The sequence below is a fragment of the Diabrotica virgifera genome, chromosome 9 (genome assembly GCF_917563875.1).
Source record: "Diabrotica virgifera virgifera chromosome 9, PGI_DIABVI_V3a".
Classification (NCBI taxonomy): domain Eukaryota; kingdom Metazoa; phylum Arthropoda; class Insecta; order Coleoptera; family Chrysomelidae; genus Diabrotica; species Diabrotica virgifera.
In genome coordinates this window covers 204,090,943-204,118,014 of record NC_065451.1, presented here as the reverse complement: position 1 = coordinate 204,118,014, position 27,072 = coordinate 204,090,943, and the positions used below count along the sequence as shown (strand labels likewise).

General features: G+C 31.6%; 1 protein-coding gene across 1 annotated transcript in view; it reads left to right on the top strand.

Annotated features, from left to right (window-relative positions):
• Positions 1 to 27,072, top strand: part of LOC114329795 (transmembrane protein 145) — a 46,210-nt gene that overhangs the window by 4,915 nt on the left and 14,223 nt on the right. The gene's annotated exons all lie outside the window — the stretch shown is intronic.

The following is a 27,072-nucleotide window of genomic DNA, read 5'->3' as shown; positions in this document are numbered from 1 at the left end:
TTACACAGATAGCCAATCGGCTATTCTGGCTGTAAAGAACCCTCTCACCAAATCAAAACTGGTGAGAAACTGCAAAGATCTCCTCAATAACCTGGCAAAAGACAACAAAGTGTCTTTAATATGGGTGCCGGTTCATGAAGGGGTGCATGGGAACGAACAAGCAGATATGTTAGCGAAACAAGGCTCGAGAAAAACTTTTGAAGGCCCAGAACCTTTCTGTGGCATTACTAAAGATGCTATGAAAAACGAGGTTCAGAAATGGCTGATAAAGAATCATCAAAATAAATGGAGAACCACTCAAGGGCAAATCCAGACTAAAAAAAATAATCAAGAATATTGATAAAAAACTCTCGAACAGTTTGATGAACCTCAATAAACGAGAGATCAAAACGGTCACTGAAATGGTGACTGGACATTGTCGTTTAAGAAATCACCTATACAAACTAGGTAAGGTGAATGAACCATGGTGCAGAAAGTGCGAAATGGAAGAAGAAACTGCCATACACATACTATGCTATTGCAGTGTGCTAGGTGATGTAAGGCAGAACTTCACTGGTCAAATGAGGTTTGAACCAGAAGAGATCTTAAAACTACCAATAAGAAAACTGTTGGCCTTCGTTGAGGCCACAGGACTTATTAAAGTTTAAGGAGAAGAACAGGGTTTGGTACAAAGGTCTTATGACCAAGTGCCAGAGACTAACGAGTCTCGCCTGAGTTAAGAAGAAGAAGAAGAGACCTGCGATTGAGAGAAATATGTTATTATCTGTTTCCGTATTTCCTCCTCCTCACTGCCGTCCTCAGTTATTTGTGCATCCAGGTATGTGTTTTACTACTTCAATATTAGCATCATTTATTGTCAAATTCTGCAAGTTTTGTTGTTTGCTTGCTTGAAGAGTAGACTCCCTCTATAATGAGAACTGAAATGGTGGACTAATTAACTTGTTGTAAGCAGATCTCATTATATCAGACAACCATAATACTGAAATGTTTTAATGCCTCTTACATAGTTTATTAGGTGTCGATGGTCGACCTGAACAATGAGACTTCACCATCGTAAATTTTAAATTTTCTACAATATTCAATATCGGTCGATAGATAAACAAGAAGTTTATTACAGGTGGTGAAGTTTATTACAGCACTGGCCTCGATAATAACAGATGTTGGGCATTTCTATATACAGGCAGTTGGGGTATTTATTTATAGCCATTACTGTGCTAAAACGGGTAAAGAAACATATTCTCTGATTTCTTTTTTCCTCGTTATAACCAAGTATGCCTCATTGTAGAGGGGTTATAGTTCAATAGGAATTTCATGGGACATCTAGTGTACCTCGTTATAAGTGAAACCTCATAATATCCGTGTTCGTTATAGAGAGAGTCCACTGTATTAAGGCTTTAGTTTCTCCTTTTTTAATTATATCATGTATTCAAACTGCATAAGCCATGGAACTTCATGGCCCTTAGAGATAATTTGCATACATATACATTAGAATTGCACATTATGTTTTTGTATATACATATAGCCTACAGAACTAATTTGAATGTAGATCTGAATAATACTTTTTTAATTTTTTAATCAAATAACTAAGTAAATTAATAAATGTATAAACGTGTTTATCTAAGATTATATTAAACATTTATCATTTCCAGTCACAGTTTAATCTTGTTTAAATATGATATCTTTTTTTTGGTAACTCATTTTTTTCATCCATCTTTTGGGACATAAACCACAATTTATACAGGGTGACCCGAAAAATAGTGCGTTCCTTAAAGGTATAGGTAGAAGGTACCATGCAAAACAAAAAACTGTTATAACATTTTTTTCTAAATGGTACCGTTTGACCAAAAAATTAAAATACATTTTGGTATGCAAATTAAAATCTGGTAACTCTGCGAGGTAGGAAAATTTGAACATAGACAGTCCCATGTTTAGTAAACAGATAGTTTGGAAGAATCCTGTTTAGTGTCAATGCCTAAAATGTTTTCGAATCGTGAGTTCATTACCTATTATGTTATTATGTTGATTATTTCATTCATAGGAGATTCTGACCAATAGAAAGCTACAGAAATCTGAATTAAATCGATAATTTTTGGTAATTGCCCGTCGTTAAGTATATTACGTCAGATGCCCTTCGTTGCTACGAAAAAATACATTCAGTGACATTAATGACAATTAATGTTTTAAAAATTATAAAAGTGATGACTTTCAATCGTCAAATATTTATAAAAACTTTGTGTTTAATTGTACTAATTTGTACTTACATAAATAAATTACAATAAAATTTTGGTTTTGAACAGTTTTATTCATGAAATAATCGCAACAAATTGCACTCGAACTCTAAAATTAATATAGAATTTTTGCCCTCGTGACACTTTGACATAATTTCACTCACCTTTGGCTCATGAAATTAAAACTGTCAAAGTGTCATTTGGGAAAAATTCAATAATTTCAGAGCTCTTGTGCAATTACTACTGATTATTTATGGCAAATCACTAAATGGAGAGGCATACTATAATTTGTTTCAAAATGTTTTGCCGGTATTTCGTTTCGTATGAATGCATGTGTTCGTGAAAGTGGGTTACTTTAAACATTTATTGGGTATAATAATTATTTTTAAGTAAGTACAACTTAATCTGGTGTATTTAATTTCCACTGTAAGCTATGTTAAAGCCCTCAGTGTTTTTATGTTAAAAGATGTATAATTCGTTTAAAATTGTGCAATAGGTATATCAATACATTTAAAAAATAATTATAGTAAACAAATAATAAAAAAAACAAATAATAGTAAATACATAAGTACTATTAGGTTGGATTGTTTTACATATGTACTGTAAATTACAAACAAGTTCTTATTAATATCTGTTATTTTATTATTCCGTACTGCGTACGATGTTGCCAGGTTATTTAAATTTTTAAACATTAAAATACAGGTATATGAAAAACAATGTAATCTTTTTTTTGGAAACAGTTAACTTTAGAAAAAAAAGAATGTGTATGTACTTCGTATGCACGTAAGAAGTTATACTTCTATTACATAATATTATGTGATTTTAACGAAATTGATATAATTTACTTTAAACAGTTTATTTATATTTTATTTAAATATTAAACTAATTTTAATACTTACTACTTTCCAAAAATTTTTATTAAGACAATACCAAAAATTTAAAAAAATAAAAGAATAAAACGCACACAAACACATTGAAAAATGCCACAAAGAAAAAATGATTTCTGAACGATAATAATTGTTGGCAAAAATTTTAAATACGCATTTTCTGAAAAAAAAATTATATAATAAATATACTTACAATCATAAAATGCATAAAAAAATAAAAAAAAAATAAAAACTTGCATCGGGATTCGAACCCGCGAATTTGGGGACGCTTTGATTCGTAATCGAAGCCTAGACTCACTCATCCAATTACTCATTATTTGTCATGTGGAAAAATAGGTCAACTGAACGTTTTACTGTTTGACAGTTATTCTGAATTTAAATCAAATTATGTAGTTTGATTGTTGTGGAAGAAAATATTAAAATATAACAAAACAGTAAGAAAACAATATATTAGATGAAGATTGGTGGAACTTTTGTTGGTAATCAAATTAAGCATGTAAATCAAAGCATTACATACCTACTAGATAAATAAATCTACGCCAAAAAATCATAATTTAAAAATAAAAATCGGACCTAATTTCGGATTTCTCTCTAAATTCCCCATTCTTGAGAAAATAAATTTATTCCAACCTAATCCAAATGTATAATTACAATATGATTATAATAAAAACTACTTACCAAATTAGAATGAGTCCTTGTCCAAAATAGTCCAAAAGTCCAAAAATATAGGTAGGGGAGGGAAGGGTAAAGTGGAATAGTGGGGTAAAGCGAAATCGCTCGTTTTCAAATTCTTTCGCAAACGGAGCCATCACTGTTTACAATCCAATCAATGTTTAGAAGTAGTACATGCTTATAGACCATTTTGTAACGGTCGCCTGTCGATGTTATTGAAAATATCACTGTTTATACATTTTTGGACGACTATTTGTAAAATGTGCAGGTGAGTGTAATGGATAATTCTTCTATCTTATTTAACTAAACATATTTTTTATAGCAACACACAAAAACAATCTTACTTAACTATCTTTTATATAAATATATAGATTGCTAGGTTAGGGTTAAAAATTTTTACTGGACCAGTTTGCTTTTAAATCCATTTGGGGCAATGTGAAATGTTAATAGATGGGGCAAAGTGAAATATCGTTTCACTTTGCCCTACATGTAATTATACCTGATTTTCACCATTAAAAAGAATGTGTGTATTTCCAGGTGTAAAATGAGAAATTATAAACGAAAAACGACCCAACAACAATAGTCTGTGGAGCCAATGATATCTGGAATCAGGTCTTTACGAACGGGCATCGTTTGCCAAAATCAAACTACTATGCAACTAAGCAACACGGAATTTATGATGCTACGTTAAATCGGAGGATTAAATCCGGAAAAAATAAAGAAGAAGCGCCAATTAAGTAAGAAGCTAGGCCCATTTCAAACCGTACTCTAGACTATTTCACTTTACCCAATCATGCGGGGCAAAGTAAAAAAAGACAATGTCTGGCAAATCCACGCATAACAAAAAATTTACTGACTTAATTTAATTTATATTTCGACATAATGATCTTAAACTTTACTGTAATAAGATATGTTTTTTACTAAATTTCATTTCGAAAATTGTAAAATTTATTTGATTTCAAAGTCACTATTCCACTTTACCCTACTCTCCCCTATATGAAAACTATTTAGAAAGGCAGTATAACTATTAACTAACTTTTGTTTGTTGTTTCTTTTCACACAAATTTCAAAACGCAACAACCATAAATAATCAAACCACAGCTTTGCCACAGCCGACATATTGAATAATTTTTGACATGTCATTTGAACATCCAATCAGAACAAAGTTATAATGCGCATGCGCCGGGATCGTAGGTTTTAACATATAAAAATTCACCCTCATATCGCCCGTAAAGAAGTATAACTTCAAAAATGGTATTGGACTTTTTTGTTCTAAATTGTGTATTCTATTGTCACGGTCCCAGGCCGGCCCTGTCAACGCCAGAACTTTCTGGCGCCGAAGTTTCTGAAACCCTGTTCGTCGGCGAGACAGCTGTTTACGTATCGGCATATCTAGAAGGTCACCGAATACACCTTTTTTTTATTGCTTTGTAAATAATACATATCTTTCGATTTTTTCTGGAAATCAGTAGATTAATTTTTATAACTATATAAAGAGACATTTTGAAATTAGAGTTAGTTATAAATTTGTAGTCGTCAGTCGAGTAACATTTTCGATGTTCGGACGCGAAATAAATGTAAATGTAAATTGTACATATTAGACATTTAAATAAATTGTTGTTTTAGTGTAATCTTTAATAAAGCCGTGATTATTTTGCAATGTATAAAAATAATGCAGTATTTTTATGTTAAGTTTGTAAATTAGTGTTATTAAAGGATATAAATTCAGTGTTCTTTATTTCTTTAAGTGTAAGGTATTAAAAATAAATAAAGTCAATTAAATTAAACTTAGTGCCTAAAAACATAAATAATAATATAGTAAAGTCAACCGCGTAAAAAGACAATTACATCACACTATCCATACCTTACAGGAACGCACCCTGTATTACCAAAACAAGTTTATGTTAAAATTGTTAGTGGAAAAAGCAAATATTGTGTATTGTATATAGCAAATATTATATTCAAAATCAATGGGAAAATCCCAGTAGCTGGCTGTATACCATAGTTAAAAACTCATACAGAAGTAAAAAACTTCGATTTGTATAATGGTATAAAAAGTTTATTAAACACTATTAAAATGTCATCCAAATAAATTGCAAAACGTTTTCGATCTGAAGCAGATCATCTTCAGTGCGTTCTGCTTTGTAGATGAATTACTCGATGTTACCACTTTTAATAGTGTGCTAGTTTCATCTACTAAGCAGAACGCACTGAAGATGATCTAATTCAGATCGAAAACGATTTGCAATCCATTTGGATGACATTTTAATAGTTTTTAATAAACTTTTTATACCATTATACAAATCGAAGTTTTTTACTTCTGTATGAAATATTATATTGACAACAATTAGTATGGATTAGACCTAGGTTAAATTATATATTCCAGGCCAGGGCTATTTCATGGCTGATCGAGGTCTCTGGGATTTCAGAGTGTATTTTCAATTTTTCTGTGAAAAATGACGAAGATTTGTTATAAACAATTTAATAGTTTAAACGATTATAATTCGTAAACTGACAAATATAAATAATTTTTACAAAATGCAATTTGATCCTTAAAAAAACTTACAAATTGATGTTTGGTAAACCTTGATCTAGTAATTAGAATGGGAGATATTGAAAAATTAGTGCAAACATAATATTGCAAAATTACCGCATTTAGGCGAGTTTTCACTTGTAACTTAGCTGCATTTTGAGTAAAATTACTTAATGCTCAAATTAAAGGAAAAACTATAATTCAGTATAAGAGACATGTATTATAATTCAAGGTTTTCACATTTTAATTTTGCAAAATGGTAAAAAAAAATTTTAACTTTTGTTTTTAAATAGTTTATATTATCAGTTCTTGATTATCTTATCTTCTCTTGTCATTTATAGACTAAATTGCCAGTTAAAAATAAACAAACATTTTTTTCTTTAAATATAGACTTAAAAAACTAACTTTTTTATACATTCAGTCTTTTATAGCTGCTTTAAAAAATTCCCTATACTCAATTAACCTATTTTAATTTTTCAAAATGATTTTGATAGCTAATTTGATCTATACAATAATCGGTAATCTTTATGAATTTTTCACACCGCAATTTAAAATTTGTTTGAATTTTCTGTACGCTAGATTGCTAAGTTATTATTATTTAAAAAAACTATGTATCCCGTTTTTCTGTGTATTATTGTTTTGAAGATAAAATCAAATCCTTCGTACCAATATTTTTAGAAGCATGCATGACTTTTCTGATTTCCCATTAAAAAATTTCCAAAACCTTATCTTTATACCCTTTTTTCCCTTTTTCGCCCTGAAAATTCTTTTATTAGAAACACAAGCATACTTTATTACAATTTTGGTTTTTAAGAATCAGAGTCTGTGACACTGATTTATAATCATATTGAATGTAACTAGATAAAACAACAAAGAACACACAAACTGGACCTGGAAAAACTGAAGATCCAGGAATGTAAAGAGAAGTTCGAACAAGAAGTCGTAAATGAGTTAGGGCGCTAGAACTGCACTCCATAGAGGGCAAATGGAGTAGTATCAAAACAGCAGTACTGACAGCAGCAGCGTCCATCCTGGGAAACAAGAATAGGAGAGAAGAGGAGAATGGTTTGATGACGAGTGCAGACAAGCAATAGAGGAAGAAATGAAGCACACAAAATGTACATAACAAGAAGAACACGGGAAAGACGAACAGTATTTGAAGTCGCAAGACGGAAAGCAAACAAGATATGTAGAAAGAAAAAGAGAGCCTATGAAAATAGAAAAATAAAAAAATGGAAGACAATTTCAAAAACAACGAAATTAGAGGGGCATACGAATACCTAAAAAACATAAGAAGTGGGTATAAACCTCAAACATGTCTATGTAAAGATGAAAGTGGGCAAATAATCAGTGACCAACAGAAAGTCACAGAAACCTGGAAGCATTATTTTCAGACCCTACTTGGAACACAAGTAGACATGGAAGATGAAATGGGTATGAACTACGTAGAAGAGAATGAAGTAGTTAATGGAGTAGAAGCTCCAACTATAGAGGAAGTTCTCGTAGCTATTAAGCCCCAGAAAAACAATAAAGCTCCGGGAGTTGACGAAATACCAGCAGAACTGTATAAGGTAGGTGGCGACCACCTAGCAAGTCACATCCACGCGCTCATCAAAGACATATGGCAAGAAGAGAAAATACCCGACGACTGGAAGAAAAGTATAGTATGCCTGATCTATAAAAAAGGAGACAAACTCCAGTGCAAAAACTACCGTGAATCTCTATTATGTACAGCATATAAAGTCCTCACGTATATTATAAACCAGCGGCTCCAACCACTAGCAAAAAATATTATTGGAGACTATCAGACAGGCTTCCGACGGGGAAGATCGACACTGGATCAAATATTTACAGTCAAACAGATCTTGAGCAAATCATGGGAACACGATATTGATGTTTACAACGTGTTTGTAGACTTCAAACAGGAATACGACTCAGTCAAAAGGAACAAACTATACTATATATTGGCTGAATTGGCAATACCACACAAGCTAATAAGACTCATTCAAGCCACAATGGATGGAGCTCAGGCAGGTGTACGAATACAAAATCACCGGACAGACTTTTTCAAAATTTCGCAGGGACTAAAGAAGGGAGATGGGCTGGCCCCAACATTGTTTAACCTGGCACTGGAGTATGCGGTTAGGCAAATGCAAACTGGACGAGGAAACCTACTGACCAACCGAACGGTTCAACTGGCCGCTTATGCCGATGATATTAATATTATGAGTAGGACATCAACAGGAGCACAGGAAACATACGCAGAATTAAAAACACAAACAAAAATGCTAGGTCTGGAAATTAACACAGAGAAAACAAAAATAATGACTCAGACGAGAAGAAATATAGTCCCACAAAACATTATACATGAAGATGACATTGAAACGGTTGGAAAGTATACATACTTGGGAGTAGAAATATATGCCGACGGATCAGAAGATGGAGAAATACGGAAGAGAATAACGCAGGCAAACAGAGCTTATTTTGCCCTCTCCCATATATTTCGGTCTAAAAGTGTCCACCGAAATACAAAGATGAGAATCTATAAAACTTTAATTCGACCAATAACATGCTATGGCAGTGAAGCCTGGGTCCTGAAAGAAACATCCAAAAACAAACTCGACACATTCGAAAGGAAAGTACTGAGGAGAATACTAGGACCTGTGAGGGAAAACGGAATCTTCAGAAGTCGATACAACAACGAACTTTATCAACTTTATAAGGAAGCACCCCTGTCAGACTTCATTAGAATACAAAGATTGCAATGGGCCGGACATGTGATAAGAATGGGAGAGGATAGGCTACCAAAAAGAGCACTGAATGCTAGAATGCAGGGAAAGAGACCGACTGGAAAGCCAAGAAAGCGCTGGGAAGACACAGTAAACAGCGACGCACAAGCCCTTTTAGGAGTCCGTGTATGGAGAAGAGCAGCCACAGACAAGCAAGGGTGGAGGCAAAAAATAAAGGAGGCCAAGGCTCAGTTTGGGCTGTAGTGCCGTAGAAGAAGAAGATAAAACAAACATTTTCTATAACTTCACTTCTCAAAGACCTGAACTATTTAGTTTTCACTTGGGATGGATAAATATTTGGGTATTTTTGGCATTAATAATATTAAAAACTTTGCTTTGATATGCTCCTTAAAAAATTATAATTATCAATTGAGTGAAAAACCTATTAATAACATCTGATGTGCTGACGACCCGATCCTCCTTGTCCATGATAAGAAAGAGTTACAGTTCTTAATAAATAAAGTCAATAACATAAGTCAAAACTATAGTCTTAAAATAAATATTAACAAAACAATTTTCGTGATCATCAGCAAATGTGATAAACGGTAAATATGGTTTTCTCCAGTTAATCATTGAAAGGTTGATCAAAGGAAGACAAGGCATCGGACGAAAAGAGTTATCTTGGCTGCGACACTTACGCCAATAGGTTTGTCTACCTCAGGGAGGCTAGCACAATTATATGATTAGCACAAGATAAAGAAAAATTCTAATTGATTGTCGCCAACCTCTGTAGAGGTGAGGGCACATGAAGAAAATGAATAAAAAGGATATTGTAAAAAAGTTAAAATCTTTGTTTTTTGTTTAATACCTCATAACCGCTAGAAATGTTAATATTCTCAATTAGCGGAATACAGATAGTAACGTTTCTACAGATAGTAAATCGCATTTAATAATTTCTGCCACAATTGCAGAAAAACCCGAAGATGAAATAATTTCATTAATACTACCTTTAAACCTGATAATCAATGTACCTATCATTACAGAACTCAGGTCTATTCTATTTGATAAGTCAAAAGAAAATTTCATTATTAAGATATTGATTATGTCCAAAAAAAGAGGGCTAAAAGGAACTACAACGTTAAAGCGGTTTTACTGTTTAATAAGTTCAATGGACCCCCAAATATGAAAAAACCGAGGAGTGCTACCATTTAAAGGGGTCCGTTTTTGAAAAAGGGATGAGTTAGTCTCTATGCACTAGGGTGCATTAGTATGAATTATACATACCTACTTTTCATACATACACATCTAGTTGTTAAAAATAAAATTTTCTGTCAAAAATTCACTTTCTAAAGTCAAAAATAATTTTTTTTGACAAAAATATAAATTTCCAAAAAAACGAAGCAATAAAAAAACACGAAAGAACGCGATTTTGTTTTTTGCCTCATAACTTTTTTTCATAGGGATGTAAGTATGTAGATATAGGCATTGCTTGACAGAAAGAAACTTTATCCTTCGTTTAGTCTTTTGGATTCATAAATGAACCATATCTTGGTTACTATTAGTTCTACAATCTTTTACATTAGACCATTTTAAAGTATAGAAAATAAGTTCTCGTTCTTATTTAACAATGTATATACAAATGTACAAGGAACGAAGTTAAAATGAGAAATTTAAAACAAAACCGAAAAAGCAAAAATTGTTAACAGTTGAGAGTTTTGAAGAACTTTGAAGAAAAATCGTATTTCGGATGCTATAAATTTTAAAGACTTCTACCAAACATCATTTTGAAAAGTTGCACAAACAGTGCTTAGAATAATTCACCCCAATGTACCCTACCGCATAAGTACAAATTTACCCCTTTCTCAAAAACTCGCCCCTTTAAATGGTAGCACTCCGCGGTTTTTTCATATTTGGGGGTCCATTGCCGATATGAAACAATAAAACATCTTTAATGTTGTAGTTCCGTTCTAAAGTACATAATCAATAGCCTATTTATAACTCAACAAATCGACTTGTTCCCGTATATAAATATAAACCAGATGTATTATTCTCGATAGGAGTAGAAACTCTATAATATGGATCCAAAACCACGACAATTATTCAATCAAGTTATTCAAAATAGGTGGCCTAATTACCAATACTTCTTCAGTGACGGATCTAAGACCAACTCTAATACAGGTTGTGCCTTCTGGGAACTAAACACTAAAAATTATAAAAAAACTCAAACTTCCTGTCGAAGCTTCTATATATACCGCGGAGTTAATGGGTATTCAAATAACTTTGAAATATATATCTCAAAATAATATAAATTATAGTGTTATATTCACACACAATCAAAGTATAATTAAGATATTATCGAACAAAGAAAACGCAAAAAACCTTAATCATATTGAGGTTGAAGTTGAATATAATTATTTGCTGGATGAAAGGACATTCTGGTGTACTGGGCAATGAAAAGGCTGGTAGTTTAGCTAAGGAAGCAGCAATAAATGGAGAAGAAATATATAACAACTACACACACCGGCAAAATTAGCCGAACACGTTAAAAATGGGACATGTTTGATGTCTCGTATTTCATAAACCAGTGGTCCGATTTGAGTGATTCTTTTAGTATGTTATAGCCTCATTATTTAAGAATATCGGTGTAATAATATTGTTGCTAGACAGGTAAATGTCATTTTATACCGGGTGTAACAAGCATACTGTGTTTTTTTCTTAAAGTTCGGAACACCCTGTGGAATATTCCAGCACATATAAAATATTAAAATTAAAACTCGATTGTAGAATTATGTTTTCTTAACATTTTCTTTTTTGATTTATTTGCTTATGTTGGAAAATAAAAAAGTTATGTGCTTTAACAACTAACCATGTTTTTTATCAATAAATCCTCATAGTAGGGGAGAAAAGTATGCTAAATTTGCAATTACTCGAGCGTTCTTGGGACTTGGAGTGGATTGTGAAGAGTGGGTGCTACAACCAAAAAAAGTTAAGTTAGGTTTTCCATAAAGTGTGTTTTCCATTTCCACCAATCGTTTTTTCCGATTATAGCGCCATTTATCCATAATAGGAAAAAATGTTGCGAATAAAAGTTGCTTATTTTTACGTCAAGGGTCCAAATCTGCAATAAAAATTGGGGGCTCCTATTTAATATTTTAATGTAACCCCCCACCCCACCTCCGTGGGGGTCGTGTTTGGTGCCATTCGGTAGATTTTTGAAAAATATTGGTTAGGTGTATTTTGCAGTTTTACGATCTGATGTTCATTTCGCAAAATATCGCAGGTCTCGTATTTATAATTTTTAATTTACCCCCCACCCCTCTCCGTGGGGTGTCACGAGCCCCCACGGAGGTGGGGTGGGGGATTTAATTTAAAATCTTAAATAGGAGCCCCCAATTTTTATTGCAGATTTGGATTCTTTACGTAAAAATAAGCAACTTTTATTCGACATATTTTTTCGGATTATGGATAGATAGCGCTATAATCGGAGAAAAATGATTGTTTTCAAATGGAAAATTAAATTAAAAAATGAAAAGTCCCCCACTTTATGGAAAACTTAACTTAACCTTTTTCTGATTTTAGCACATACTCTTCACAATCCAATAGGTCCCCATAACGCTCGAGTAACTGCAAATTTAGTATACTTTCCTCCCCTACTATGAGGATTTATTGATGAAAAACATGGATAGTTGTTAACGCACATAACTTTTTTATTATCTCACATAAGTAAATGAATCGAAGAGGAAAATGTTAAGCAAGCCTAAGTCTACAATCGAGTATTAATTCTAATATTTTACATATGCTAGAATATTCCACAGGGTGTTCCAAACTTTAAGAAAAAAACACAGTATGATTAGTACACCCGGTATAAAATGGTATTTACCTGTCTAGCAACAATATTATTACAACGATATTCTTAAATAATAGGGCTATAACATACTAAAAGAATCACTCAAATCGGACCACTGGTTTATGAAATACGAGACATCAAACATGTCCCATTTTTAACGTGTTCGGCTAATTTTGCCGGTGTGTGTATATTCCGTATACAGATATAATCAGTGTAATCCTACCTACATATAATGGGTTTAATAGAATCGCCAAATTGCATATGTGGAGAGCTGGGCAGTCTAGATCACATCATCTTAGAATATAACCAGAAAGAGAATAGTACATCACAGTTATATGTAGATCTATGTAAAAATAAATGTTTACTTCCAATAAATCTAAATTTAATAATATTTCATAAAAATATAGAAATTTTAAAATCTTTATATGAACACACCAAGAGATGTAAATTTAAATTATAACCTGTCATCAAATATTAGGCTTTAGTATTATCCCGACAACCTTTGTTTTTTACCTAATGTTTTCTTACCCCGCTAACCGTGGCCTAATTCTGATACGTCTACTATAAAAATGTCCTGACGGGCCCCTGGACGAGAAGTTATGTTACCCAGTTTTCTTCCATGTTTCCCTAAAATTTTCCTGCTTTAGTTTTAGTATAAACGTATTTATAGATATAAAAAAAAGAAAAAAAAATATAAAAAAAATAATAATAAGCAAAAAAATATATATTATATAATAAATAGATAAAAATGTATATACGTGTATGTGTCTGTATAGTATATGATATATGAAAATGTGTAATATATTGTAATTTAACTTGTGAAATTGCGTTAATACCAAACTAGACTGGCTAATTGGCTATGCCAAGTCCATAAAAAAAAACTTAATAAATTTTGTCTATGAATATTATAATTTTTTCTAGAAATAATTTCTTTATCTAATATTTATTATAATAAGATCACTATTTCAACTTCAGTTGAAATTGTTTTATATCCGGTTATTTAGTTTGAAATAGAAAGGAATTTAAAAAAGATAATTCTAATCTCACCAGACAGGTTTTATATTGTATCACTTTTAAACATTTGCATAAAATAAACTGTACTGAGACACTATGACATTTTCATATATATAGAGTATGTATGTATAGAGTATGTATTGGGACCGTGCAAGTTCGGCAAAGCGACCCCTATTTCTACGCTCTATACTAAAATTCGCACTTTTAATTATATTGGCCAATTATATTAGTCCTGGTTACTGGATAATTGTCAAGGCCATAGTCCAAAAAACTAATAAGAAGAAAAAATAAGATTCAGGTTATGTTATGAAAACGTCAACAATTGTATGTAGTAAATAAAATTAGTTATTAAAATGCAGCACTGCAAGCAAAATAAAATTAATTAAATTTACCTTTATATAATAATTGCATATCATATCAATATTGTGGAGCAATATATAATTTTTCTGCTTCATTGACAGAAGGTATGAAATATACGTCAATTTGACAATTTCAATTGACAATATGAATTATTTAAGATAGTTGCAATATTTCTCCGCGACTCGCGCAGGGTCGTTTCTCGTTTCCCCTTCCAAGTACTTGCACACCGCGAATAGAGTAATATAGGGTTTTCAAGACTACATTGCAAATCAGAAATCACTTGTGGTTGATAACTTTCCAACAGATACTGACGTAAAGGATGTTACAATTATTAATAAAAATAATTAAAATTTGTACTTGATTAAAACCACAACATTAGTATTAAAATGAAAATGGAATGTGAACAATATTGCTTCATAGGCCTGGATCCCGCGTACCAAAAAAAGTTTATTAATAGCAATCTGAACATTTGTTAATAGCTTAACGGTGTCTAGTCGGACAAACTTTGATATACGGGAACACTGGACTAGGAAAAGTTTTAATTGTAGAACAGGTTAAAAATTTGGAACGCAGACTACGAAAACGTCCCATGTATTTTGTCGGACAGAACTTCCAATTGATTTGTTACCCTTTCATTAAACTCTCATGCAAAATTCAGACTGCTGTTTATCACCAACATAATAGGGAACTTGCATAAAATTTTAAATTCGAAAAAAATGTTATAAATCACAACAGAACATAATTTAAAACATGTATCAAAGATAAAAAAAGTTTTGCAACTTGCATAAAATTTTAAATTCGAAAAAAATGTTATAAATCACAACAGAACATAATTTAAAACATGTATCAAAGATAAAAAAAGTTTTGTTTGTCTTTCGTTTGGCCCCTAAAGACGATTAAAAATTCAAATTATACCAGCCAGCCCAAAACGCGTCGTGACGTCATCTGGTTGTGTGTTTACATTCTGCACCAACAAAGTAAACAAAGGGCCTAGCCGGGTAAGGTGATGAAAAGTGCCCCCAACTCGATTCGAATTCCATATAGGTCACCGTTTGGCATATATAGTGAAACTAACTTTCTGAAATTTTTAGCCCCCTAGGTGGTCATGTGACCCACCTAGAGCCTAATTAGGCTTTTTATGTTTTTATTTTTTATCTCAGCCGCATCGAGAACTAGCGAAAAACTTTAAATAAAAAAGTTGTAAGCTTTAAAAAGTGCTGTCCGAAATTATTTTTTTATTTTCGGCGGAAAATTTAAATTTTAGAATGATTTTAAAATTTTAAATGAGTATAAAAAATAACTAAGACATTCGTTTTCACGAAAAAAATATATAACGTGTATTTTTGTATAATATTTCACCCTGAATTTTTTCAAATTTTCAAAAGTGGTGAAACGCACCTTTAAAAATAAAAAACTGGATTTTTCGGTTTTTTTTTCGTTTTTTGATACAATTTTATACATATTTTTTAAAAAAGGTAACACCGTCACTAAAATAGGTAAAAAACTGAAAAATAATTGGGGTTTGCTTAATAAAAATTATTTGTAGTGCCATCCATTTTCAAGATACAGGGCGTTGAAGAAAACAAAATCTTACACATTTTTTACGATTTTGTCGAAACTACTGGCAACATTGTAATACAATTTGGCGAGTTTTAAGAGGTAGTTGTTGTGCATTTTTTGACATACAATTAAAAATTTTATATTTATCATTGGCGCGCATAGGGGTAATGGTCTGAACTTTTTAAAGAAAAAGATAGTACGCCACTGACATATTTCAAAGTAACAATTTGACGTTTTGAATTCCTCGTTCAATTTGTGACAAAAAATCTATCTTCCTATTTTTTCATACGACGCGCCATTTTTATTCAAAAAATAAAACATCTTAACCCTTACAAAGTATTCGAACTCCTATGAAAAGTTTCTACGTCTATGTACATACATAAACTCGTACATTCATTATAAAAACTAATTCGAATACTTTGGAAGCGTTAAGATTTTTAATTTTTTGCAGCAAAAACGGCGCCTCGTATGAAAAAATGAGAAGATAGTTTTTTATCAAAAATTGAACGAGGAATTCAAAAATGATTGTTAATTTGAAATATATCAGTGGCGTACTATCTTTTTTTCTTTGAAAAGTTCAGACCATTACCCCTAAGCGCGCCAATGATGAATATCAAATCCTTAATTGTATGTCAAAACATGCACAATAACTACCTCTTAAAACTCGCCAAGTTTTATTACAATGTTGCCAGTAGTTTCGGCAAAATCGTAAAAAATGTGTAAAATTTTGTTTTCTTCAACGCCCTGTATCTTGAAAATGGATGGTGTTACAAAAAATGTTTATTAAGCAGACCCCAATTATTTTTCAGTTTTTTACCTACTCCAGTAACGGTGTTACCTTTTTTGAAAAATATGTATAAAATTGTATCAAAAAACGAAAAAAAAAAACCAAAAATATGCGGTTTTTTGTTTTTAAAGGTGCGTTTCACCAATTTTAAAAATTTGAAAAAATTCAGGTTGAAACAATATGCAAAAATACACGTTATATATATTGTTAGTGAAAACGAATGTCTTAGTTATTTTTTATACTCATTTAAAATTTTAAAATCGTTCTAAATTTAAATTTCCCGCCAAAAATTAAAAAAAATTTTTCGGACAGAACTTTTTAAAGCTTACATCTTTTTTATTTAGAGTTTTTCGCTAGTTCTCGATGCGGCTGATATAAAAAATAAAAACATAAAAACCCTGATTAGGCTCTAGGTGGGTCACATGACCACCTAGGGGGCTCAAAATTTCAGAAAGTTTGTTTTACTATATATGCTAAACGGTGACCTATATGGAATTCGAATCGAGTTGGGGGCACTTTTCATCATGTTACCCGGCTAGGCCCTTTGTATATAATTTTAAATTTCACATTATAAACGTCAGTAGAAAATACGTTTGATCGTTTGAACTATTTTAAATTCATAGAAAACTTGTACTTTTACAAAATGGCACTAAACAACACTTATAGTGTTTTCTTGTATTTTCCAAAGTAAACCTTCTTTCCTTTCCTTCAAAAACTGTATCAAACTCCAATCTCAACAAACTGGTCAAAGACATGGTTTATACAGTCGGGCACAATTGTATTGTATTATTATTTATTTAATTTTTAGCTATATCTCTAACTTTGTATCACAGTTTATTTAGGTTTTATGTATCAATCTCGAAGAAAATGGCCCAAAAAATAAAAACAAATATTCTTTTTTAAATTGGTCAAAATACTGTAATATATAACGATAAAATATTTGATAAATAACATCATGTTGTATACAATAAAAATGTTTATTGACGAATCACTGTTGTAGTCTTCTTGGTTCATTTATTTTTATTGAGAAATTGCAGCATTGTGTAGATAGTTTTATTATATAATGTATATTATAGCTTTCTCTGCTCTAGATTTAAGACCTTGAAAGTACATTGCTGCAAGTGTAAATATTTTAACAAACAATAGTGAATTTATATAATATAATGCAACCAGAGCATCACGTATTGGTCATGTTCAACATTATGAATCATTCTGATATTGAAATATTTAAATACATATACACTGGTGGACTTAATATACAGCAGATTACAGCAATACCACAATTAAAATAAAATAATAGTCTAAGATCTCGAGCCAAAATCACTACGTTCAAAACGTAGTTATCAAACTCACATTTTTATCTAAATTTAAGAATAGAAGAATACAGTTATAACACGTTGCCAGTCAAAAAGTGGCCGCAAGTATGTAGTTTTAATTAAATTAATAGTAATTAACTTTTGGAAAAAAAAGAATAAAAACATGAAAAATGGGGCCTCAATATGAATATGTCTAAATGGGGCCTCGTATATTTTACACATAATAGTTAATAGTCATTTCATAACTGTTAATAGTCATTTCTGCATTAAATTAAAATTCAAAAGTGAGGATAAAATGCCTTCAGAACTGTGTACTAAATGCAAATATTCCATTGAAGGTGAAGATAAACCCTTATACTGTGACTGCTGCCGTGTAGTGTTTCACTTGTCAGAGGGTTGCTCAGGCCTCTCTAGCTCAGAAACAAGGGCTGTGGTTCTACAAAAAAGAAACCTTCTCTATCTTTGTGTTGAGTGTCGTAATGCATTTAAATCAGCGCCCATGGTGGTCAGGATTATCCAGGAACTTCAACAAGAGGTGGTGAGTCTTAAAAAGGAGATTCAGGTGTTAAAATCTTCCCCAACGCTAAATACTGATGCAGTTTTTGAGGAGATAGAAGACAGGAGCCGGAGAGCCAAAAATATTATTATATACAATGTACCTGAAAACCATTCAAGTGATTCTAACATCCGTGCCGAACATGTCAGAAATAAGGTACGTGGAGTTTTCAATAAAATTGGTGTAACCAATAGCACCTATAAAGCCTTTCGTCTTGGTTGACTAGCGGATAAAACAAGACCTCTTAAAGTCGTATTCAATGATTCAGCCCTTGTTATCTCTGTTTTAAAACAGCGCAGAGCTTTGTTGGGTTCAAATCTGCGAATTGGAGCTGATCTTACCCTATTGCAACGTGAGAAAGTGAAGGCAGTTTATCAGGAATTGGAACACAGGAAAATACAGGGTGAAGAGGACTTGAGGATCAAGTACTTTAGTGGGGTGCCCAGAATCGTCAAAAAATTCAATAATTCAAAAAACGATCATTGAGATTATATTTTCAGAATGCTGGGGGTATGTGCACCAAACTTCAAAATTTCAGACATGCTGTGGTTCTTTCTAGTTATGATATTATTATCATTGAAACATGGCTTACTTCTAAAATCTTAGATGCTGAATTGGGATTGAGTGACTTTAATGTGTATAGGCACGACAGAGACATTCAAACTAGTTCGAAGACTCGTGGTGGTGGTGTCCTTATTGCTATCCATAAGCACCTTCATTCAATGATGGTTAAGCTTATCGATTCCTATGTGGAACATGTATTTGCACAAGTCATGTGTGCTACTAGAAAGTTAATCATTGGTGCTGTGTACTTTCCTCCACGGTCATCTGGGTCATTATATGAGGAGCATTCCACCTGTATGTTGGACTTAGCAGATATATTCAGTGACTGTGAGTTTTGTATTTGTGGTGACTATAACCTACCTGATGCATCCTGGTATAATATTAGTGATGGTGTAACAGTTGAGTGTCCGCAACACTATCCAGCAAATATTATTTGTACTTGCTACAATTTTCTTAATACATAAACATAAAATCCTTTATAAAAGGTATATTTGTTAAAATCCCTATACAGGGCTACATCAAAGACAGAACTAGTTTTCGATCGGTTGACCGATCATCATCAGTGCAATCTTAGAATCTACATGCAAGCCACCAAAGTAAAAATAACAGGGTAAAAACCCTTTACAATTGATCCGTCATCGGAACATATGACAAAGATGTGAATTATAACATGGATGATTAAGATATCCAATGTTTTTCGCCCGAGGTACCAATGAGCTCTATCTGACAAGTTCACATCATGACTGTATGGAAGCAAGTTGCTTAAATGAGAGGTAGAAAATACGAACTATTATGGAAGCTATGGAAGAACTATGGCGAAAGCGTAGGAAGAGGTAAAATCTTGTGGCTACGCAATCGCTGTGAATGGTTTGGATGCAGTTCAATTGAACTATTCAGGCGCGTAACCAACAAAATTATAATTGGTAGAATGATTTCCAATCTCTGAGAGGAGCGGAACTTAAAGAAGATGAAGAGATAAATGGTGAATATTTTGAATACTTATTGTAAATGCATATTTTTGCAATATAAGGGAATGAAACTAAAATGTAGTACTTAAATGTGTCTTTTTTCAAAAGTTTTTTTATTAAACGTTTTTCTTTAGTTCAATCGTTTGTGTCAAATCTTTAGATGTTAATTTTACTGCCTTTTCTTTAATGCAAATAAATGAAAATTTGCAGATATATGCATTCGCGGGAACAATACACGAATAGTCAATAATTTTTTTTTATGTTTATTAATTGTTTAAATAAAAAAACGATTTTAATAGAAAATGCTTAAATTCTCTTGTTTTTTACAATATAGAAACTTGAAACTTTTACAGATTGTAGCTAATTATATAAACTATACATAATTTTACTTTGTACGTTAATTGTTTACATTATGCTTCATAAATAAACAATAAAGTTTCAAATTTTTTGCCGATTCCGACTACTTTTCGTGTTTGTATATCATGTTTATAAACATCCTAAGCGGCAACGATTTTGAATGCTCACATCTTTGTTTATATTAACATCGGCGCTTATTCGTGTCAAATTTCAATACGATACGAAACAAAAATTCAAGCAAAACTCGAATTCAAAAAAATCGTGTTTTTAACGTAGTCTTAGAAAAACCACCGGTAGAGACGTTTCGTGCTGCAATTAACATTAGAATTCGTTTTGGCGTATTAATTCAAAGTTTGTTACAAACCCTTAATGGATGGAGTGGAAATTAACAGGGTCTACAAAGACTGCGAAAACTGTAATAGGTGTAAATAATGATTTTGATTTAAGAAATGAATGAAGAAATTACAGAAAATTTACAATGTATGTATCAAATGTTGAAATAAATGCAAAAAATATGTCTATCACATTCATCCTTTTTTAATGTCTGAAAAATGTAAGACTAAAAAGTAAAAAATAAAAAAATATAAAAAAAAAATATTTTTAAGAAACGCTTTCTTTAGTTACGAGTTACTAAAATTAGAAATTAAAAAAAATCAACTAAAAAGCAAAAAATAAAAAACTGTTAGACAGACTAAAGATACAAAAATGTCACACATTCGTTATAAGATTGAAAAAATCTAACACATTCGTTAAAGAAAAGCGTGGGGCGCGTCTTGATCGAATAAACGGTTTGAGGATAGATACTTTTTTACTTTACTATAGAGTGAGCACGTAAAGGTTGGAATAAATTCATTTTCTCGAGAATGGATGATTTTGGAAGAAAATCCCGAAACAGGTCAATTTTTATTTTTAAATTACGACTTTTTGGCATATATATTATACCAGTGACGTCACCCATCTGGGCGTGGTGACGTCATCTCGATGATTTTTTTAAATGGGAATAGGGGTCATGTGATAGCTCATTTAAAAGGTAATTTAATTCTCTATTCAGTAGTATAAACATTAACATAATTATTTATACAGGGTGCCAAAAAAAATGTTTTTTAATTAAATTTATTGACATAAAAAGAAGAATGCATGTAATTTATTTAGTCCAAAATACATTTTACTGTTCTCAGAAAACAGAAAAAAATGTGTATTTGAAAAATGATCATTGCTTTTCGCTTAAATTAAATGTTCAAACTGTCACGAGGAAGGTGGGTGGCGGCCCTAATATTGAATTTAAGCAAAAAACAATATTTATTTGTTAAATAAAGATTATTTCCTGTTTTCTGATAGCAGTAAAATGTATTTTGAGTTAAATAAATTACACACATTCTGTTTATGCCAATAAATTTAATGAAAAAAAATTTTTTTGGGCACCCTGTATCAATAATTATGTTAATATTTACATTACTGAATAGAGAATTGAATTACCTTTCAAATGAGCTATCACACTACCCCTATTCTCATTTAAAAAAATTATAGATGACGTCATCACGCCCAGATGGGTGACGTCACTAGTATGATGCATATGCCAAAAAGTCGCAATTTAAAAATAAAAATTGACCTATTTCGGGATGTTTCTCCAAAATCGTCCATTCTCGAGAAAATGAATTTATTCCAACCTTTACGTGCTCACTTTATATACAGGGTGTCCCGAAAAGATTGGTCATAAATTATACCACACATTCTGGGGTCAAAAATGGTTCGATTGAACCTAATTTACCTTAGTACAAATGTGCTCATAAAAAAGTTACAGCCCTTTGAAGTTACAAAATGAAAATCGATTGTTTTCAATATATCGAAAACTATTAGAGATTTTTTATTGAAAATGGACATATATCATTTTTATGGCAGGAACATCTTAAAACAAAATTATAGTGAAATTTGTCCACCCCATAAAAAATTTATGGGGATTTTGTTCTCTTAAACCCCCCCCCCCCAAACTTTTGTGTACGTTCCAATTAATTCATTATTGTGGTACCATTAGTTAAAGACAACGTTTTTAAAACTTTTTTGCCTCCTAGTATTTTTTCCATAAGCCAGTTTTTATAGAGATGCGGCTTCTTTTTCAATATATTTACGTAAAAAATTTATGGGGCTTTTGTTACTTTAAACCCCCCAAATGTTTGTGTACGTTCCAATTAAACTATTATTGTGGCACCATTAGTTAAACACAGTGTTTTTAAAACTTTTGCCTCTTAGTCTTTTTTTTATAAGTCACCTTTTATCGAGATGTAGCTTCTTTTTCAAAATATACTTAAAAATGTAAATTATAAATAAATTTTTAGATTATTACCAGGTCTCTATGGTAGGGGAGCCCAAGCGGGGATTTTTGCAGTTACTCGAGCGCGTCAGATTATCATATGGGGAGAAACCTGGTGCCCTTCAGATGTACCTCCACCATATATTGGCGGAGGAGTTCGTTAAGGGGGGCCCGAAAAAAAAAATCTATCCTTAAAAATACTCGAAATTGTCAGATTAAGATAAGGTAAGTTAAGTACATGCAAAAGAGTGTATGTTTAAAAAATCTGACGATTTGAGCGGGGCGTAAGGAAATGGGTGAGTTAAAAAGTTTCACAAAAAAAAGCGAATAAATCGCGAAATGAACGTTAGATCGAAAAACTAAAAAATACGTGTTCAATATTTTTCAAAAATATATCGAATGACACCAAACATGACACCCCACGGAGAGGGGTGGGGGGTAAATTTAAAATTTTAAATACAAATCCCGCGATATTTCGCAAAATAAACATTAGATCGAAAAACTGCAAAATACACTTAATCAATATTTTTGAAAATCTATCGAATGGTACCAAACACGACCCCCCACGGAAGTGGGGTGGGTGGTTACTTTAAAATCTTAAATAGGAGCCCCAAATTTTTATTCCAGATTTGGATTCTTTACGTAAAAATAAGCAACTTTTATTCGAAACATTTTTTCGAACTATGGATAGATGGCGCTATAATCGGGAAAAACGATTGTTGGAAATGGAAAATTAAATTAAAAAATGGCAAGCGCCCACTAAAATGGAAAACTTTACTTAACTTTTTTTGGTTTTAGGACCTACTCTTCACAGCCCAATAGGTCCCCAAAGCGCTCGAGTGACTGCACATTTAGCATACTTTGCTCCCCTACCACTCTAACCGTACTTGTAGTCCATTCTTTCACGGTTTTTGCTCTAAATTTTAAAGAACCGCTTGGATTGACATGAAATTTGGCATGCGTATAGCTTACATATCAAAGAAAAAAAGTGATATTGTGCCGATGTATGCTTTTGCCCTGGGGGTGACTTTAACCCCCTTTTGGGGGTGAAAAAAGATATGTCCAAAATAAGTCCGGAAATGGGTAAACTGACTAATTTTAAGTAACTTTTGTTCTATAGAGCTTTTTCGCCAAGTCAACACTTTTCGAGTTATTTGCGAGTAAATATGTTCATTTTTCAACAAAATAACCACATTTTTAGACGATTTTTCGCAAATAACTCAAAAAGTAAGTATTTTGTCGAAAAAAACGTTCTTCTCAAAAATATAGCTTATAAAAAAGTAAAAAAAATGGTGTATGCGTTAGGTCCCTGGATCTCGTAGAACCAGAGTTATAGCCTATGAAAAATATATTCATATTCACCAAATTTCGAATAGAATATTTCGACGTGAAATATTCAAAAAATTAAGCACTTTTTCGGGAAAACCCATTATAACTTTTTTAAAGTGTTTAAAAAAAGCTTTATTTCTGTTTTTACAAAAACTTTCTAGCGTTAAATTTAAGCAAGTTACGCTCAAAATAAAGTTGGTCCCTTTTGTTTTTGTAAAAAAAAATCGGGAAGACCAACCCCTAATTAGCAACTTAAATGAAATTAATCGTTATCGCTCCACAAGTTATTTTACTTATGTTGTGTTTATATGATCTGTAAGTTTCATCGATTCAAAGTGCTTATTTTTGAAAAAATTTGGTTTTAAAGTAAAATTTTTAAAAATTTAAATTTTGAAAATATGCTTTTTTTTTCAAAATAACTTAAAAATTGTTAGAGATACCAAAAGTCTCGAAAAACAAAAAAAGTCAGATTTGCTTTTCTGAATATCATGTATTTTTTTGTTTTTCTGTTAGACAAAAATTGTTTAAGACTTGGTGTTTCTAAATTTGCATATATTCGTGATCAGTGACTCGTTCAACCCCTTTTAACTACAGCCCTTTTAATAATAAGGACTTTGAACCGATGAAACTTACAGATCATATAAACAATATATACACGAGTCAAGAAACTTGTGAAGTCGTAACGATTAAGTTCATTTAAGATACTAATTAGGGGGTGATTTTCTCGATTTTTTTACCAAAACCAAAAGGGACTAACTTTATTTTGAGCGTAACTTGTTTAATTTTGATGCTAGAAATTTTTTTTATAAAACAAAGATGAAGCTTTTTTAAACACTTTAAATAAGTTGTAATGAGTTTTCCCCGAAATGTGCTTCATTTCTGGTTATTTGACGTTAAAGTATTCCGTTTGGAACTTGACGAATATGAACCTATTTTTCATTAGCTATATCTCTGCTTCTACTAGGTGTAGAGACGTGATGTATACACCATTTTTTTTTAAATTTTTTACAGGCTATATTTTTGCTAAGAATGTTTTACCGACAAAATACTTACTATTTGAGTTATTTCCGAAAAACCGTCTAAAAGCGTGGTTATTTTGTTGAAAAAATGAACATATTCACTGCCAAATAACTCGAAAAGTATTGACTTAGTGAAAAAACTCTATAGAACATATGGTACTTAAAATTAGCCAGTTTATCCATTTCCTGACTTTCTTTGGACGAATATTTTTTCACCCCAAGAGGGGGTGAAAACCACCCCCAGGGCAAAAGCACATATCGGCACAATATCAATTTTTTTCTTTGACTTGTTAGCTATGTGTATGCCAAATTTCATGTCAATCCAAGCGGTTCTTTAAAATTTAGAGGTTTTGCAATATTTTACCGTTAAAGAACGGACTATTAACCATATACAAATATGTGGTGGATTCGACAAATATTCAAAATATCTCGATAAACACTGACTTATCGAAAAAGTACTAAGAGGCAAAAAAGTTTTAGAAACATTGTGTTTAACTAATCGTGCCACAATAATAATTCAATTAGAACGTACACAAAAGTTTGGGGGGGGGGTTAAGGGAACAAAACCCCATAAAATTTTTATGGGGTGCACAAATTTCACTTTAATTTTTTTTAAATGTTGCTGCCATAAAAATGCCACATGTCAATTTTCAATAAAAAATCTCTGAGAGTTTTCGATATATGAAAAAAAATCGATTTTTATTTTGTAACTTCAAAGGGCTGTAACTTTTTTTGTGTGCACTATTGTATATAGGTAAGTGAGGTTCAATCAATCTATTTTTGACCCCAGAATCTGTGGTATAATTTATGACCAATCTTTTCGGGACACCCTGTATATTTTTGTCTGTCTAACAGTTTTTTATTTTTTGCTTTTTAGTTGATTTTTTTAAATTTCTAATTTTAGTAACTGGTAACTAAAGAAAAGCGTTTCTTAAAAAATTTTTTTCATATTTTTTATGTTGTTCAGAAGCTATTTCCTTGTGGCATTTTTATGATTAACTATTTAGATGGGAAATAAGCCACAATTAAATTGAAAAACAATTTTATTATCGTTTCGACGCCCAAATCGGGTGCCGTTGTCAAAATACAAAATACTACTAAATTAAACAAAAATGTTGTTGCTAAGTAAAAAAATTCTTCTAATAATTTATTTAATCTGACTCATTTATATTGGCAATTCAGACGTATATTATACATTTTAAAGTAGAAGACTTTAAAATGATATCGCCAATATTTATGAGTTACGTTCCTGGGACGACTTTACTAAAAGATAGTTCATTCGTTAATAAAATTATTTTTTCATTTTAATTGTGACTTATTTCCCATCTAAATAGTTAATCATATTTTCAACGAAAACATTTCGTTTATAAATTCGCAAAAGTATGTGTGTTATTGCGTTGCCGCTCCTGCAATACTCAGATCAGATTTATCGATGGATTCTTATGTAGTTTTTTCTTCTGAATCCAAATCTGAAAACGGCATTTCGATATTTCTAACCGTCTTCGAGATAATCGACCTGAAAGTCTAAAATGTGACGTCACAATCGTTTTATTTTCTTCCGACACACTACACGTCCAGCTGAAATCGTTGCTATTAAGTAGGTTAGTTTTTTAATCTCGATTTGTTAAGCATAGCATAGGTTATTTACATTTGAGTTTGACACTTCGTGAATGTCAAACTAAATTTTAAATTAAGTATTAATAAAATATCAATGACATTTGATAGTGAATTTGCTTATTATATAAAATAAATAAGATGTTCAAAAATACAATTTGAGTATATTTTAAAAGCAATAATTTATTAACAGCTTTAAAAAGGTTTATACGAGTATATGGCCTCCCCTTTATGATAAATGGACTGTTCCATTTGCTATGAAATTAAAATATAGTCGGTTCGCTAAACTCGACACAACTGGCTAGTGATTTTATTAGGTAATTTTTTTTGTTTTTGCGAGTTTTGCCAAAATTGACAAAATTACTAATTATTTAGTAATTTCAACTAATTAGTAATTTTTTTTTTGCCAAATTGGAAAAATTAT